General features: G+C 40.9%; 1 protein-coding gene across 6 annotated transcripts in view; it reads left to right on the top strand.

Annotated features, from left to right (window-relative positions):
- LOC117353588 (pyrimidine-specific ribonucleoside hydrolase RihA-like) overlaps window positions 1-13,646 on the top strand; it is an 88,762-nt gene that overhangs the window by 5,781 nt on the left and 69,335 nt on the right. For 2 of the 6 annotated variants that reach the window (XM_033929710.1, XM_033929712.1), the window contains exon 2: window positions 11,742-11,796. The exons of 3 other annotated variants lie outside the window; for them this stretch is intronic. The gene's annotated coding sequence lies outside the window, so the exon portion shown is untranslated. Of the gene's footprint in view, window positions 1-11,741; window positions 11,797-11,833; window positions 11,983-13,646 lie in introns of those variants that run through there. One more of the 6 variants, XM_033929715.1, reaches the window with a different exon arrangement.

The raw sequence follows: 13,646 nt of genomic DNA, 5'->3' as shown, positions 1-13,646 counted from the left end.
CTATTCGCTCTTACAATATCCTCTGGAAATGCTTTCCAGAGCTTAACTATTCTCTGAGTGAAAAAAATTTCCTCCTATTGATTTTAAAAGTAGTTCCCTGTAACTTCATCGAGTGTTCCCTAGTCATTGTAATTTTTGACAGAGTGAAAAAAAAAAATCGATCCACTTATACCTGTTCTACTTCACTCAGGATTTTGTAGACTTCAATCATATCTCCCCTCAGCCTTCTCTTTTCCAAGTTGAAGAGCCCTAACCATTTTAGTCTTTCCTCATATGAGAGGAGTTCCATCCTCTTTACCATCTTGGTTGCTGAGCCTTTTCTAGTGCTGCTATATCTTTCTTTTATTTATTGAGATAAGGAGACCAGAATTGAACGCAATACTCCAGATGAGTATTGCAACATGGAGCGATACAGGGGTAGTATAACATTCTTAGTTTTAATGTTAACCATCCCTTTTTTAATAATTTTTAACATCTTGTTTGCTTTTTTGGCCACCGCTGCACATTGGGCGGAAGGTTTCATCGTATTGTCTACGATGATACCCAGATCCTTTTCTTGGGCGCCAATCCCCAAGGTAGACCCTAGCATCCGGTAACTGTGATTCAGGTTATCCTTCCTAATGTGCATCACTTTGCATTTGTCCACATTAAATTTCATCTGCCATTTGGATGCCCAGTCTTCCAGTTTCCTAAGGTCCGCCTGCAATTTTTCACAATCCGCATGCGTTTTAACAACTTTGAACAGTTTAGTGTCATCTGCAAATTTAATCACCTCACTTGCCATTCCAATTTCCAGATCATTTATAAATAAGTTAAATAGCATCAGTCCCAGTACAGACCCCTGTGGCACTCCACCATTTACTCTCCATTGAGAAAAATGACCATTTAACCCTACCCTCTGTTTTCTATCCGATAACCAATTCCTAATCCACAACTGAACTTTGCCAAATAACCCATGGTACTTTAATTTTCTCAGGAACCTCTCATGAAGAACTTTATCAAAAACTTTCTGAAAATCTAGATATACTATATCAAATGGCTCACCTTCATCCACATGTTTATTCACACCTTCAAAGAAATCAAGCAAATTTGTGAGGCAAGATCTCCCTCGGTTGAACCCATTCTGACTCCATCTCATTAAATCATGTTTGTCTACGTGTTGCATAATTTTATTTTTTATAATTGTTTCTATCAGTCACGTGATGTGCTGAGTGGAACGGGATGTGTCTTGCTCGAGCTCTGGAGCCCCGGGTCCTTTCCCTCCTCATCTAGCCTCATCTAGTGCCTGAATCATCGGAATTGTGATTGGCGTGGTGTATGCACAGGTTTGTCCACCATTTAAGCCCAGCTATGAGTGGGAAGGCAACACGAAAAGAAAAAGACATGAGGTCTCAGAAACCAGACCCGAAGATGGCGGTGGCGGAATCGGGCTCCGCGTTTCTTCTTTCTGAAGCACATATTGAGGCACTATCAGCATTGGTGTTGCATGCCCTGGACTCCAGATTTGAGCACCTATTGGGGCAGCTTACCTCCCTGGAAACCCTTCTTACCGAGACGACCAGGTGTACCAGTGAGTTGGAGACTGGTGGCACTGGTCAAGGATGCGCACACCTTGTCCGCGGCAGATCTGCTTTCCCTCCGGGAGCAATTACAGCATCAAGCCGAAAAACTCGACGATCTTGAGAGCCGTTCCCAGAGGGATAACCTCTGGCTGGTGGGCCTGCCTGAGGCTGTCTCCGACTCTCGTCTCCTGTCCACCATAGAGTCCTGGCTCCAGATGGAACTTCAGTTGCCAGCCGGCAAGGGGCCTTTGAGACTTGAATGAGTGCACCGCCTGGGCAGGAGAGCAGAAGATCGTACACATGCCTGGGTGGTCATCTTTAAGATCCACAATTATGTACATAAGGCCGAATTGATGCGGCAATACAAGCTAAAAAAGAATACCCTATGCTATGATGGGGGCCTGATCCGGCTTTACCAAGACTATTCTCCAGCCTTACAAGAATGCCATCGGCACTTCTCTCGGGTGTGTTTGGCACTGCTCATATCAGAGAGTGACTCCGTTGTTCTGGTCTGCCTAGGTGGGGCAGACAAGCTCTGTAGGTTTGGGTTTGTTGAGGGTGGGGGCTATCTTGGGAGGGTGAGTAGTAAGTTTTGGGATGGGATGGGTTGAGGTTGGGGGGGGGGGCAGTCCTTCTTCAGTCGCTATTGTGTCTGGTTTACTGGGCTACTGGTACCATTCCTTTGTACCTTTCAAGCTGTGTTTTCATTATGGTATTTGTTACCCTGGAGAAGGCTTTCAGTGTCTTTCTCCTATACAATGGCTTCTTTCTTTCTACCTACCTAGTAGCTGAGTACCCCTTTTAAGCTTACTTCATGGAATGTAGGGGACATTGCTTCACCGATTAAGTTTCAAGTTTATTAGATTTTAATATACCGACCATCAAGCAAATATCTGGCCGGTTTACATTAGATTTAAAAAACAAAAAAGAATAGAAACAATGAAGAAATATTAAATAATTTGCAAAGTATATAGTGAACATTAAAGACATTAACAAGACTAACTTGACAGTGAGGATAAAAGGGAGTGGGAGGGTAAAGTTACATTGTAGAAAGAAAAAGGAGAAAGAGGAGTTAGGAGTAAAACATATTGGGTGGGGAAAATTTTTTTTTTTTTTTTTTTTATAAGAAATAAAGCAGTATGAAAGAAATTTGATACTAGAGAAGAGTCTAAATAGTATTGAATGCATCACGAAATAAAAAAGTCTTCAGGCTTTTCTTAAATTTGTCGAGATGTTGTTCGTCACGAAGTAGTTGTGGAAGAGAATTCCACAATGTCGGGGCAGAAACCGCAAAATTTATTTTTCGTGTGTAATAGAACTCTTTTATGGACGGAATCACTAAGAGATTTTGATTTGTAGATCTCAGAGTTCGAGTAGAGCATTGAGGAATGAGGAGTTTGTGAAGGTATAACGGCAGGTGAGAAGATTTTATTTTGAATGTCAGGATGATTTTGTAAGTGATATGATGCATCACGGGAAGCCAGTGTGCATCTTTCAGAGCTGGCGTAACGTGATCATATTTGCCTAGGTTGTAGATGAGTTTTATTGCGGTGTTTTGTATTAGTTGAAGGCGTCGAATTTCTTTTTGAGGGAGGCCATTGAGAAGGGAATTACAGTAATCTAAGTGGGAAATAATCAAAGAATGGACAAGAATTTTGATAGATTCGGTTTCCAAAATTGAAGTCAATGAGCGAATTATGCGGAGTTTATAAAAACATGTTTTTACAATCGAACTGATATGGTCATGAAATGATAGATCTTTATCAATGGTAACTCCTAAGAGTTTTATTTTTGTCTCCATTTGAATTGGGATGGATTTAATGGAAATTTTTCTGGGAGAAATTCTGGATTTTTAGTTGAAAATAGGAGACCACGAGATTTATCTATATTAAGAGAAAGTTTATTAGAATAAAGCCAATCGTTTATGGTGTCCAGTTTGTTGTTTATATCTTTTATATCAGAAATATTAGAAGTATTGATTGGATGAAGAAGTTGTATGTCTGCATAGGCAAAGATCGTGAATCCAATAGATTGAGCTAAGATTAAGAGAGGAGATAGGAATATATTAAATAGTAATGGGGAGAGAATGGAACCTTGCGGGACACCGTACGTTAGTGATATAGAGGGAGAGGTTTCGTTCCTAGCATGGACTTTGAAACTGCGCTCTTGAAAATAAGATGAGAACCATGACAGTGCAGATCCTGTGACACCGCACTCCTTGAGTCTGTTTATGAGAAGAGAATGGTCAATGGTGTCAAAGGCTGCAGAAAGGTCGAGTGAGATAAGAAGGACAGATTTTTGGTGATCATGATAGTAGTGTATGGTTGAAATAAGGCCTAGCAGAGATAATTCCGTTGAATGCGAAGAACGAAAGCCAGTTTGGCAGGGATGTAAAGCAAAGGTTTTCTCAATGAATTCTGACAGTTGAGTGTGAATGATTTTTTCTGTTAGTTTGGATATTAGAGGAAGATTGGCAATTGGGTGGTAGTTTGCTGGAAGGGAAGGGTCTAAATTGTGATGTTTAATTTTTGGAAAGACAAGTGCTGTTTTCCATACCGAAGGAACTGAAGAGTTGGAAAGTGACTTGGATATCATTTCCCAGAGATATGGACCAAAGAAAGAGAAGAATTTTTTAAGGAGAAAAGGAGGAATACTTTCCAAGGGAGTGTTAGAAGTATTGAGAGATTGCAATATGGGAAGCAAATTAGTTAATGAGGGCATTTTAAATGTAGAAAAGGTGCTGAATGATAGAGTAGAGGAATCATTGGGAATATGGGAAGAAGGAGCGGAAGAGGGGGGTCCGAAGTGTGTTCTGATATTCTTGATTTTGTTGTCAAAGAAATTTATTAGTTCGGTTGCAGAGGGAGAGGTAGTTAGGGGTAGTTTTTTTGTAGAATATTTTGAAAGGGATTGAGCAAGATTGAAAAGTGTTGAAGAATTGCGGGTGGAGATAATAAGTTTGGCGAAATATTCCTTTTTGGCTTGTTGAATGGCTTTTTTATAGCAAGAGGATTTTTCTCGGTATAGAACTAGGAAATTATGAAGGTTGGTTTTTCGCCATTTATGCTCTATGGAGCGAAGTTGTCTGCGCAGAAGAGTAAGATTTTCGTTATACCAGGGTTGTTTTTTATGGGTCAGGTTTGGAGTAATTTTCTTTTTTTCTTGTTGGGGTGTCAAAGAATCTAATAGAGTTTTAGTGGAAGTATACCAGAGGGAAGTTTGTTCGTCTAGAGGAAGAGAAGAAAAATCTGTGAGGTTTAGATTGAAGTGGTTCTAGATAGCTGTAAGAGTGATTTTGTTAGTATTACGGATTGTGTAAGTATCTTTTTTATTTTGTTTTTGGACAATTCCTAAGGATGAAGAGGAGTCTAGTTGCCAGTTAATAAGGAAGTGGTCAGACCAGGGTATAGGGTGGAATTGGAAATTTTGGAATAGATAGGAAGTAGATATAGGGCAAAAAATCATGTCTATTGTATTGCCAGCCGTGTGGGTGGGCGAGGAGAAGAGAGGAGTTAATGAAAGGTCAGAGATCAGAGTTAGGAGTTCAGAAGTATTGTGATGGTTGGGTAAGTTAAAGTGAATATTGAAGTCTCCGAGGATAATGGAGTCTGGATAATTAATATTGAATTCTGATATAGTAGAAATAAGAGTTGAGAGTGAAGTTTTGTTTACTGGAGGAGGAAGGTAGATAAGAAGAAAATTGAAAGTGTGGGAGAGTTTAATGGAAAATGGAAGAGTTTCAGCAAGGGCGGTGGCAGATAAATTGGAGGTATTAGGTTGGAGGGGAATGGAGGTATGATAAATAACAGCTACTCCAAAATCTTGGCTGCTCTACAGTGTTATCGATCAGATATAGCCTGTTTACAAGAGACCCATTTAACGGATGCTGAGCACATCAAGCTGCGTCGCTTGTGGGTGTGGTTTATTTTGCCTCCTCGACGGGGTGTCACGGGGGCATCGCGGTGTTGGTCCATAAGTCTTCGCTGCTTGGCGTTTAGGTCCTCAATAAGTCTTTGGATGGCTGCTATCTTCTATTGCGCTTAATGTTGGGGAATCGGAGCTATTTGTTGTTGGTTTATGCTCCTTGATCATCCAACGGTCCCACAGATTCCCTCACAGGTTTCTGCTTCTGTTGTACCTAAAAGTATTGCTATGAGTTTTTGCCTCTTTTGCAAGTTTCTCTTCATATTCTTTCTTAGCTGTCTTTATCAATGTTTTGCATCTAACTTGCCAGTGCTTGTGTTTCTTCTTATTTTCTTCATTTGGATCCATTTTCCATTCTTTAAAGGATGCTTTTATGGCTCTAATAGTCTCTTTCACTTCACCTTTTAACCACGCCGGCTCTCATTTCCTCTGTGGACTGCCCATCTTTCTTTACAAATTTATCTAATATATTGGTAAAGTTAAATCCCTGATTATTGGTAGAGACTTTAATTTGGCAATTAGTCATATCATAGACAGAAAGTTCATTTGCTCAGTTAATAAGTCTAATAGCAGGATTGTCTTCCAAAGTATGATTAAAGGATTAGGGCTGAATGATGGTGGTTGTAGCATCCAACTGAGTTGAACTATACGTTGTTGTTTTTTTCACTTCCGCATAATAATCATTCACGCATAAATTACTTTTTAGTACCGAACAATCTTGTCCCATAGATGTTAAGTTTGCCACAACAATATCTGACCATGCAGCAGTACAGCTAGAATTAGATTGTGATATGCCAAATGCAGCATAGTCATTTTGGAGGCTTAACAAATCTTTGCTGCATGGGCCTGGTTTTGTGGACTATGATAGACAAGCTATAACTGATTATTGTGTGTTTAATAGGGTAGGAAAAACTGCTATACGTTCCTGGTGGGATGCACTTAAAACCACAATTCGAGGTTCCATAATAAGCTATTCAGTGGCATGGAAGCCACAGAGTGAAGAGTTAGGAAGACTAGAGAAGGAAATGAGGGATTTGGAATGTAGTTTTTTGCAAGCTGGCAATGGGGTACTTTCTTTAGATTTGTAGAAGCTAAGGTATCTGTATAATATGTTGAGTAGTAAACATGTCCAAATTGATATATGGAAAAATAGTTTGTTCAACTAGTCATACAACACAAATAGTGTGGGGCGAGCCTCTGTAGTATTGCAAATAAACAATACGAGAGTGAAGAGTAACAGCCCCTGAGGAAACATGCCAGTGAAACGGCTGGGTAGCCATCGGGCTAGAAGTTAAGTGCTCTTCTTAAAATCTTTTATAGCACCACATAGATGCATTAGGGTATAGCCTGCATTAAAGATTAAACAAGACCGATGATGAACACGTCACCCCAGTAAGGACATGAAACGAATTAAGTAGTGCCTTGGGTGTTTGAGGTCTTGATACAAACATTAGCTGCAATCAGTTTGTTCACATATATTTGCGAGTAGTAAACATGCACAGGACCAGCTGGCTTTTTATGGAGTGTAGTAGTATGCAGAGTATAATAAGTAAGGAAGGCTTTTGTACTTCAGGAGTAAAAGGAATGGGGTGCTGGTATCTCATTTGGTAACAGCAGGAAGGGGGGTGCCAGGTAGTGTGGATAAGGAAATTTTGGCACAGTTTATAAACTTTTATCATTCCTTATGTGCTTTAGGTGAACAACCAACAAAGCAGCAGCTGAGTTCCTTATAAAATAGTTTGCAGCACCGTTTTATCAGAGATACAAAATTATCTTCTAGAAGCAGAGATTACAATGGAGGAAATGCAGGATGCATTAAGTGCGTTGCCTTTGAATAAGTCTCCTGGGCCAGATGGTTTTAGTGTAGACTTCTTCCTACCAGGCTTTAAAATAAGAGCTGATACCGCTTTTGTGTCAGGCTTATCAACAGTTCTATATTGAAGGTACTGGCTATGATACTTTTGCAGAAGCTAGAATAATAGTGGTTCCAAAACTAGGGAAGGACCTGTCTCTTGTGGATATTTATTGGCCTATTTCTTTGATTAATGTGGATAGTAAAATTTATTTATACAAATTCATTCCCAATTTTTAATCAGACACCCTTAAATCTGAATGCTCAAAACTAGCGTCTGTTCAATAAAAGGCCATACTTAAACCACAAAGTAATGAAAATGAAAACCTAAATAAAGTTGGTTTTAGGAGTAAAGAAAAAAGTTTTTGCTCTCTAATGATGGCCTAAGATTTGAACCCTAAACTTGTGCACCAGAGGCTGGGACTTTAACCCCTAAGCCAATATCACTCAATGTATATGAAAAATATATTTTTTAATATCATGTGTGCTCAGTGTTCCAGCTTAAAGGTCATATAGTAAAGGTCAGTAGATTCAGGAACAATCACTGCATCACACTTCTCCCTCAGTATCCGCGGATTCGGTTATTTGTGATTTTTTTTCTCTAAGTTTTCCTCTATTTTTAGGCTGTCCAAGCCTCCCCGGATCTAACCTGGTGGTCTAGCGGTGACGCAGGGCAGGAGCGATCTTCCTATGCTCCTGCCCCGTGCAGAGCTGTCATCAAAATGGCTGCCGTGAGTTCCCGTTCTAGTCTCCAGACTACAACAGGAACTCACGGCAGCCATTTTGATGACGGCTCTGCACGGGGCAGGAGCATAGGAAGATCGCGCCTGCCCCTTGTCACCGCTAGACCACCAGATAAGATCCGGGGAAGCAGGAGGGAGGTGGGGACGGGACAGAGCCGGCCAAAAAACGTATTTGCGATTTTTTGTAATTCACGGGCCGGCTTGCACCTAACCCCCGCGAATATGGAGGGAGAGCTATACATTCCTGCAGTTATTCATATTTTAATACTAAAGCTGGATAAAATGGCATTACCAATACCTCAACAACAAAAATCAATTTACATTCTGATCCTGATGAGCATAAAAAACTACTACTTACTTATCTGAAACGTACCTCATCTGTGTCTCTATCTTTGTAACTTTTTAAATGTTCATAAGTTTAGGTATTAAAAAAAGTGTTGAAGAGTGTTGGTTCCTTAAGACTGGTCTCCACAATGTATGCTCCAATTACTCCATATGCTCATACAAAAATTGTGAAAAAACTAGTTCATGTGCAAATAAATCTTCAATAAACTCCCCCTTTCTTATTTAAATTCCCCAACTCTGGCTGAGTTTCGCTGAGACTGCTTCTTCAAGAGGAATTTCATAGTAGCTGCAAATTTCATAAAACTCAATCAATATTCATTCCAAAAACCCAAATTCCTAATAATTATATTCACATCATAAGAAATCAAACTACTATCATCATTGTTAATAATACGAGAATATAAAATTTAGGCAGCACACCACTCAGGTTTCCACTTACCTGATCCTGACTTCTCATTCACCAGGAGTTGTAACTGACAAAAAAGCCACCAGCCTTTAAAAAGAAAGACTGAGGTTATCCCCCTTGATGCATTGCTGTCCATATCTTAATCCTGCTGACTAGTGCTGCCCGATTCAGGAAAAATTTTTTTGATTTAATTCAGCCTATTGAATTGATTTTTCAATTCGATTTTCCTGCCCAATTAGGTGTTTTTTTCAAACATCCTGGTGGGTTTATTTTATAGCCTCTTCACCCCTTTTATAGCCTCTTCATCCCCTTTGCCTTCTCCTAACCACACTGGTGCTGTGGTGTAAACAAAAAAGACTTTTCCTCTCTCTGTTAAATCCTAGCTCACGTTTGCGGTCTAACACCAGCTCTGGCAAGATACACGTTTCAAATCTGACATATTGTAATCACAAAACAGAAAATAAAATTATTTTTTCTACCTTTTATTGTCTGGTCATTATTCAAATATTGTTGGTCCCAGGCTCTGGTTGTCTTCTGATAACTTGCTTGCCAGGATCTCCTTTCTTCTTTCTCCATGCTAACCATCCATCTTCTATCTCTGTCCTCCCTTTCCATTTCTCTTCCCTTCCCCGGAGGTCTGGCATCTTTCCCCCCTGAAGGCCTGCACCTCACCCTTGAAGGCCTGCCTGTCCCTCCTGAAGGCCTACGTGTTCCCCCTGACCTCCCGCACATTCATTTACCTCATTTCAGCAGCCTGCAGAGAGGATCACTTGTGCTAGCGATCTCTGCAAGCTGCTATAGGTCTTGGGAGCTGTATTCCCTCTGCCGCAGTCCCGCCCCTCCTCTGACATCAGAGGCAGGATTGCGGCAGAGGAAACAGCTCTGAAGGCCTATAGTAGCTTGCAGAGATCGCTAGCACAAGCGATCCTCTCTGCAGGCTGCTGAAATGAGGTAAATAGATGCGCAGGAGGCCAGGGGGAAGCCAGACACCGCAGCACTTCCCGACTGACCCTACCCCCTCGCCCTCTAAAACAGGAGCAGCAGAAAGAGGCAGCGCTGCCGCTCCTGCTTTAGTGGGCAAGGGAGGAGGGTCAGTCACTGAATTGGGAGGCCGATTTATTTATTTATTTAAAATCGATTCACCCAAAGTGAATTGGTAATTCGATTTGAATCGTGAATCGGGCAGCACTACTGCTGACATCTCCCTTCCTTTTTTAACTAGAGGGCCATTCTATTTCCTGGTTTAGCCCAGTGTTCTTCAACCGCTGGTCTGTAAAAATTTCCTGCCAGTCCGCGATATAAAAACTTTCCTTTTCTCCTGGGGGGGTTGGGGCGAGGGAGAGAAACAAGGTAATGGAAGAACGGTCCTCTCTGAGTTGTGGGACTGCGGATCAGCATCTCTGAGTTGCGGATTAGTTGTGGGACCGTGGATCAGCCAATGAGAAGATGGGAGTGGGAGAGTTGTGATGGTTTTGATGCACTGGGAGGAGATGGAGTCTAGTTTCCATGATGGAGTCTTTGTGGGGCGGTTAGCAAGTAAGTGGAGTGAGTACTTGGCTATTATTTTTCTCTTTTTTAGCGGTAGATGTACAACTTTTTAAAAAAGTTAACACTTTAGTGTGGTACAGTTGCTGTTTTCTGCTCCTTACTAATTTCTGCTTTAAAAAACTGTAGGCAACAGCATTTAAAAAGGCACGAATGGGGTGAATGGAGTCTATTTTGTTGGTTTAGGTCAGGACAGTGCTTTATGTATGATCTTCGTTGCCCAGCCTTGTCTATAGGTGCCAACATCTTAATTCTGACCCTATCAAAAGTAGGGTAATGCCCTTTTTGCCTTCTGTAAAATTCGGTTTGGTGTATTATATATGTTGTATGTTTGGGTGAGGTTGGGGAACTGTTTAGCTCCTGAAAGCTTCTCAGGTAGCCCCAAATAATGCTAGAATAAGTGTTGTTTGGTTTTTTTTAGTAATATATTTTCTTCATTTAGTAATAAGCAAAAATGTGTTTCCATTCAGATCAGGGTCTTAAGTTTAATCTCTTTTCCCCCTTAAGTAACCAAAATTGGACCCTGAGATAGAAAATAAGGCTTATAGTGCTACCTTTTTGTGTTTGATCCTGAGGCTGTTTCCTTGTATTCTGGTGGGTCAAGATTAGTTTTGTGCGCTTCATAGGGGCAGCCCCTTTCCTTTTAGAGGTACAAGGAACTTAAATTAGTGCTATTTGAAATTTACATAGTAAATGACAGCAAATAAAGACCTGAATGGTGCATCCAGTCTGCATGTAGAGTCTTGCATCGTAGGATTTGTTTCTATATATTAGTACTTTTAGTGTTTGGTCCCATATTTGCATAGGGGGTTATCTGTGTTCTGGTAGGAATGAATGTTGAAAAGCATACAGTGTACTTTGTGTAGTTTAATTTTGTGGTTAACCATTATGTTTTTTTAATAAGATTATATTGTGTGTATGTATGAAATTTGAATGGAAAAAATAGTGTTACAATTAGTACTATTATGGGGCGGGGTCTGGGACGAAGATTGGGCGGAGATGGGCAGGGTCTGGCCCACGACTTAGCTCGGTGTTCTTCAACTGCCGGTCGGCAAACCAGTGCCGGTCCACAAAATAATTATTTTATTTCCGCCGGTCCATGGGTGTAAAAAGGCTGAAGAACACTGGTTTAGCCCATAGGGGGGGGCCATAGTATTCCATTCATAGATTAGTCTTTGTTTCTTATAGATGAGCACATTTATTTATTTAAAAATTTATATACCGCATAAAACTCTGCGGAGGGATATGTTCCCTCCTGAATTATTGTGTACTTTAAGTAATACTACAAATCTGCATTGGTCACACTTAAAATGTCCTGGACTTGTGTCTTGCACACTAAACAGTGTGTATCTGCTTCTTTACAGACGTTATCATCCTAAGATTCTACGAGACAATATCCCTACAGGACAGTTCTTGCGGGTGAGGAAAATATGTTCCTCTGTGAAGGATTTCAAATATCAAGGCAATGGCTTGGAATCCCGGTTCCATCAGAGAGGTTATCCTCAAAAGATTATTAAGAAAGCCTACAAGAGGGCTTTATACACACACAGAGAATTGGTTCAAAGTGAATCTAAAGGAAATCGAGTAAAGACATCTAATCCTCTGGTTTGTGTTCTCCTCCCAAGCTTATAAGATAGAAAGTATAATTTAAAAATGTTGACACGTTTTAGGAGTACACCCCGCATTACAGACATTTCCAAAATTTGCTTACACCAGGAACAGGAATTTGGGTGAAATGTCAGTGGCTCCAAAACATGAGCAAGCCATAAATCCAGGACATTTTAAGTGTACCCTGTGTGCCTTCTTGGTGGGGGCACCAGCATTTCTCCGTCCCCCCACTCCTCCTCCACCACACGCGTACCTTCATTCCCCCCACCATAACTCTAGCTATTCACCAGCAGCAGCTCCAACCTGCTGCTCGTGCTGGCCTCAGCGCTCCCCTCTGATGTTACTTCCGGGTCCTGCGACTAGGAAGTGATGTCAGAAGGAGAGTCGATGCCAGCGCGGGCAGCAAGTTGGAGATGCTGCTCGCACTGGGGAAGCTAAACAGATAGAGGGGAAGGGAATGGGTGCATGTGGCGGGGGGCGGGGAAGGAGTGGGTGGAGAAGAGGGCTAGGAGGGTGCCACCGCCCACCTTTTCTATGCCAGTGACCATGAATCTCTCATATCCCCCTAAATCTTGAGGAAAATTCTATATGCCTAACATAAGAGAATAAGCTGATGCCTAATTAAAGCCTATTCTATAAAGAATACTAGCACAAGTGGCAGGAAATATGCCTACATGTAATGTGCAATCACAGCATCCCTATAGCTGGTATAAATGTTCATGTCTAGATTTCAGCCAGCCAACCATATAAAATACAGTAGATGACCACAAGGTGCAAAACAGTTCTTGTAATAACTTCAATACTTCCAATGGAACTCTAAGGGCTCCTTTTATCAAGCCGCGCTAGCGGGGTTAACGAGCGTGACTTTTCATCACGCGTTAACCCCCGCGCTGGCCAAAAACTACCACCTGCTCAAGAGGAGGCGGTAGCGGCTAGCACGTCCCGTGGTTTAGCGCGCTATTACGTGCGTTAAACCGCTAACGTGGCTTGATAAAAGGAGCCCTGAGATTTGACGACTGTGTTTCGACTTCTCAGTCTGCATGAAGAGTCACAAATGTGTTACAAAGATATGCCTGGTCTTCCTGAAAACCACACAACTTGTAAACTTTGTTAGAATCTACCAATTAATCATGCAAAAAACCCTCCAAAACAAACCCTTTCTGGGCACTGTGATACGAAGTACCAAAATCACATTGGGGTCAAAATAGTCTGCACATACTATACTGCAAAAAAATTCTGCTTTAATTATGAGAGTAACCTAGAAACATAGAAAAATGGTTCTAGGTTACTCCCTATAATTAAGTCCAAAGAATTACCTCCCAATATGTTAATCAAACCTGAGATATAAAAAAATTTATAACATTCACAGGGAGAGAGACATACAAACAAAATGTAATGCTTATAGATAATACTGTTTTAACGTTTTTGAAGAAATCAATGTATGATGAGGAAAATTCAGAAATCTCAAATTATTAGCCATCAGTGTTTTCAACCCTTTCCAATTTAGATTCCAGAAGAATATTATCCATAATTAAAGCAGAATTTATGCCCTGTAGTTTCTCTCCTCTTATTAATCTTGATCCATTCTTTCCCAGGCCGCCTCACATCAATTTCCAGGCTAGATATCATCTCCACTTTTTTTAGACTTACCGTATTTTCGC

This window comes from Geotrypetes seraphini, chromosome 2 (assembly GCF_902459505.1).
Source record: "Geotrypetes seraphini chromosome 2, aGeoSer1.1, whole genome shotgun sequence".
In the NCBI taxonomy this organism is placed as follows: domain Eukaryota; kingdom Metazoa; phylum Chordata; class Amphibia; order Gymnophiona; family Dermophiidae; genus Geotrypetes; species Geotrypetes seraphini.
This window is presented reverse-complemented; position numbering and strand designations above follow the sequence as displayed.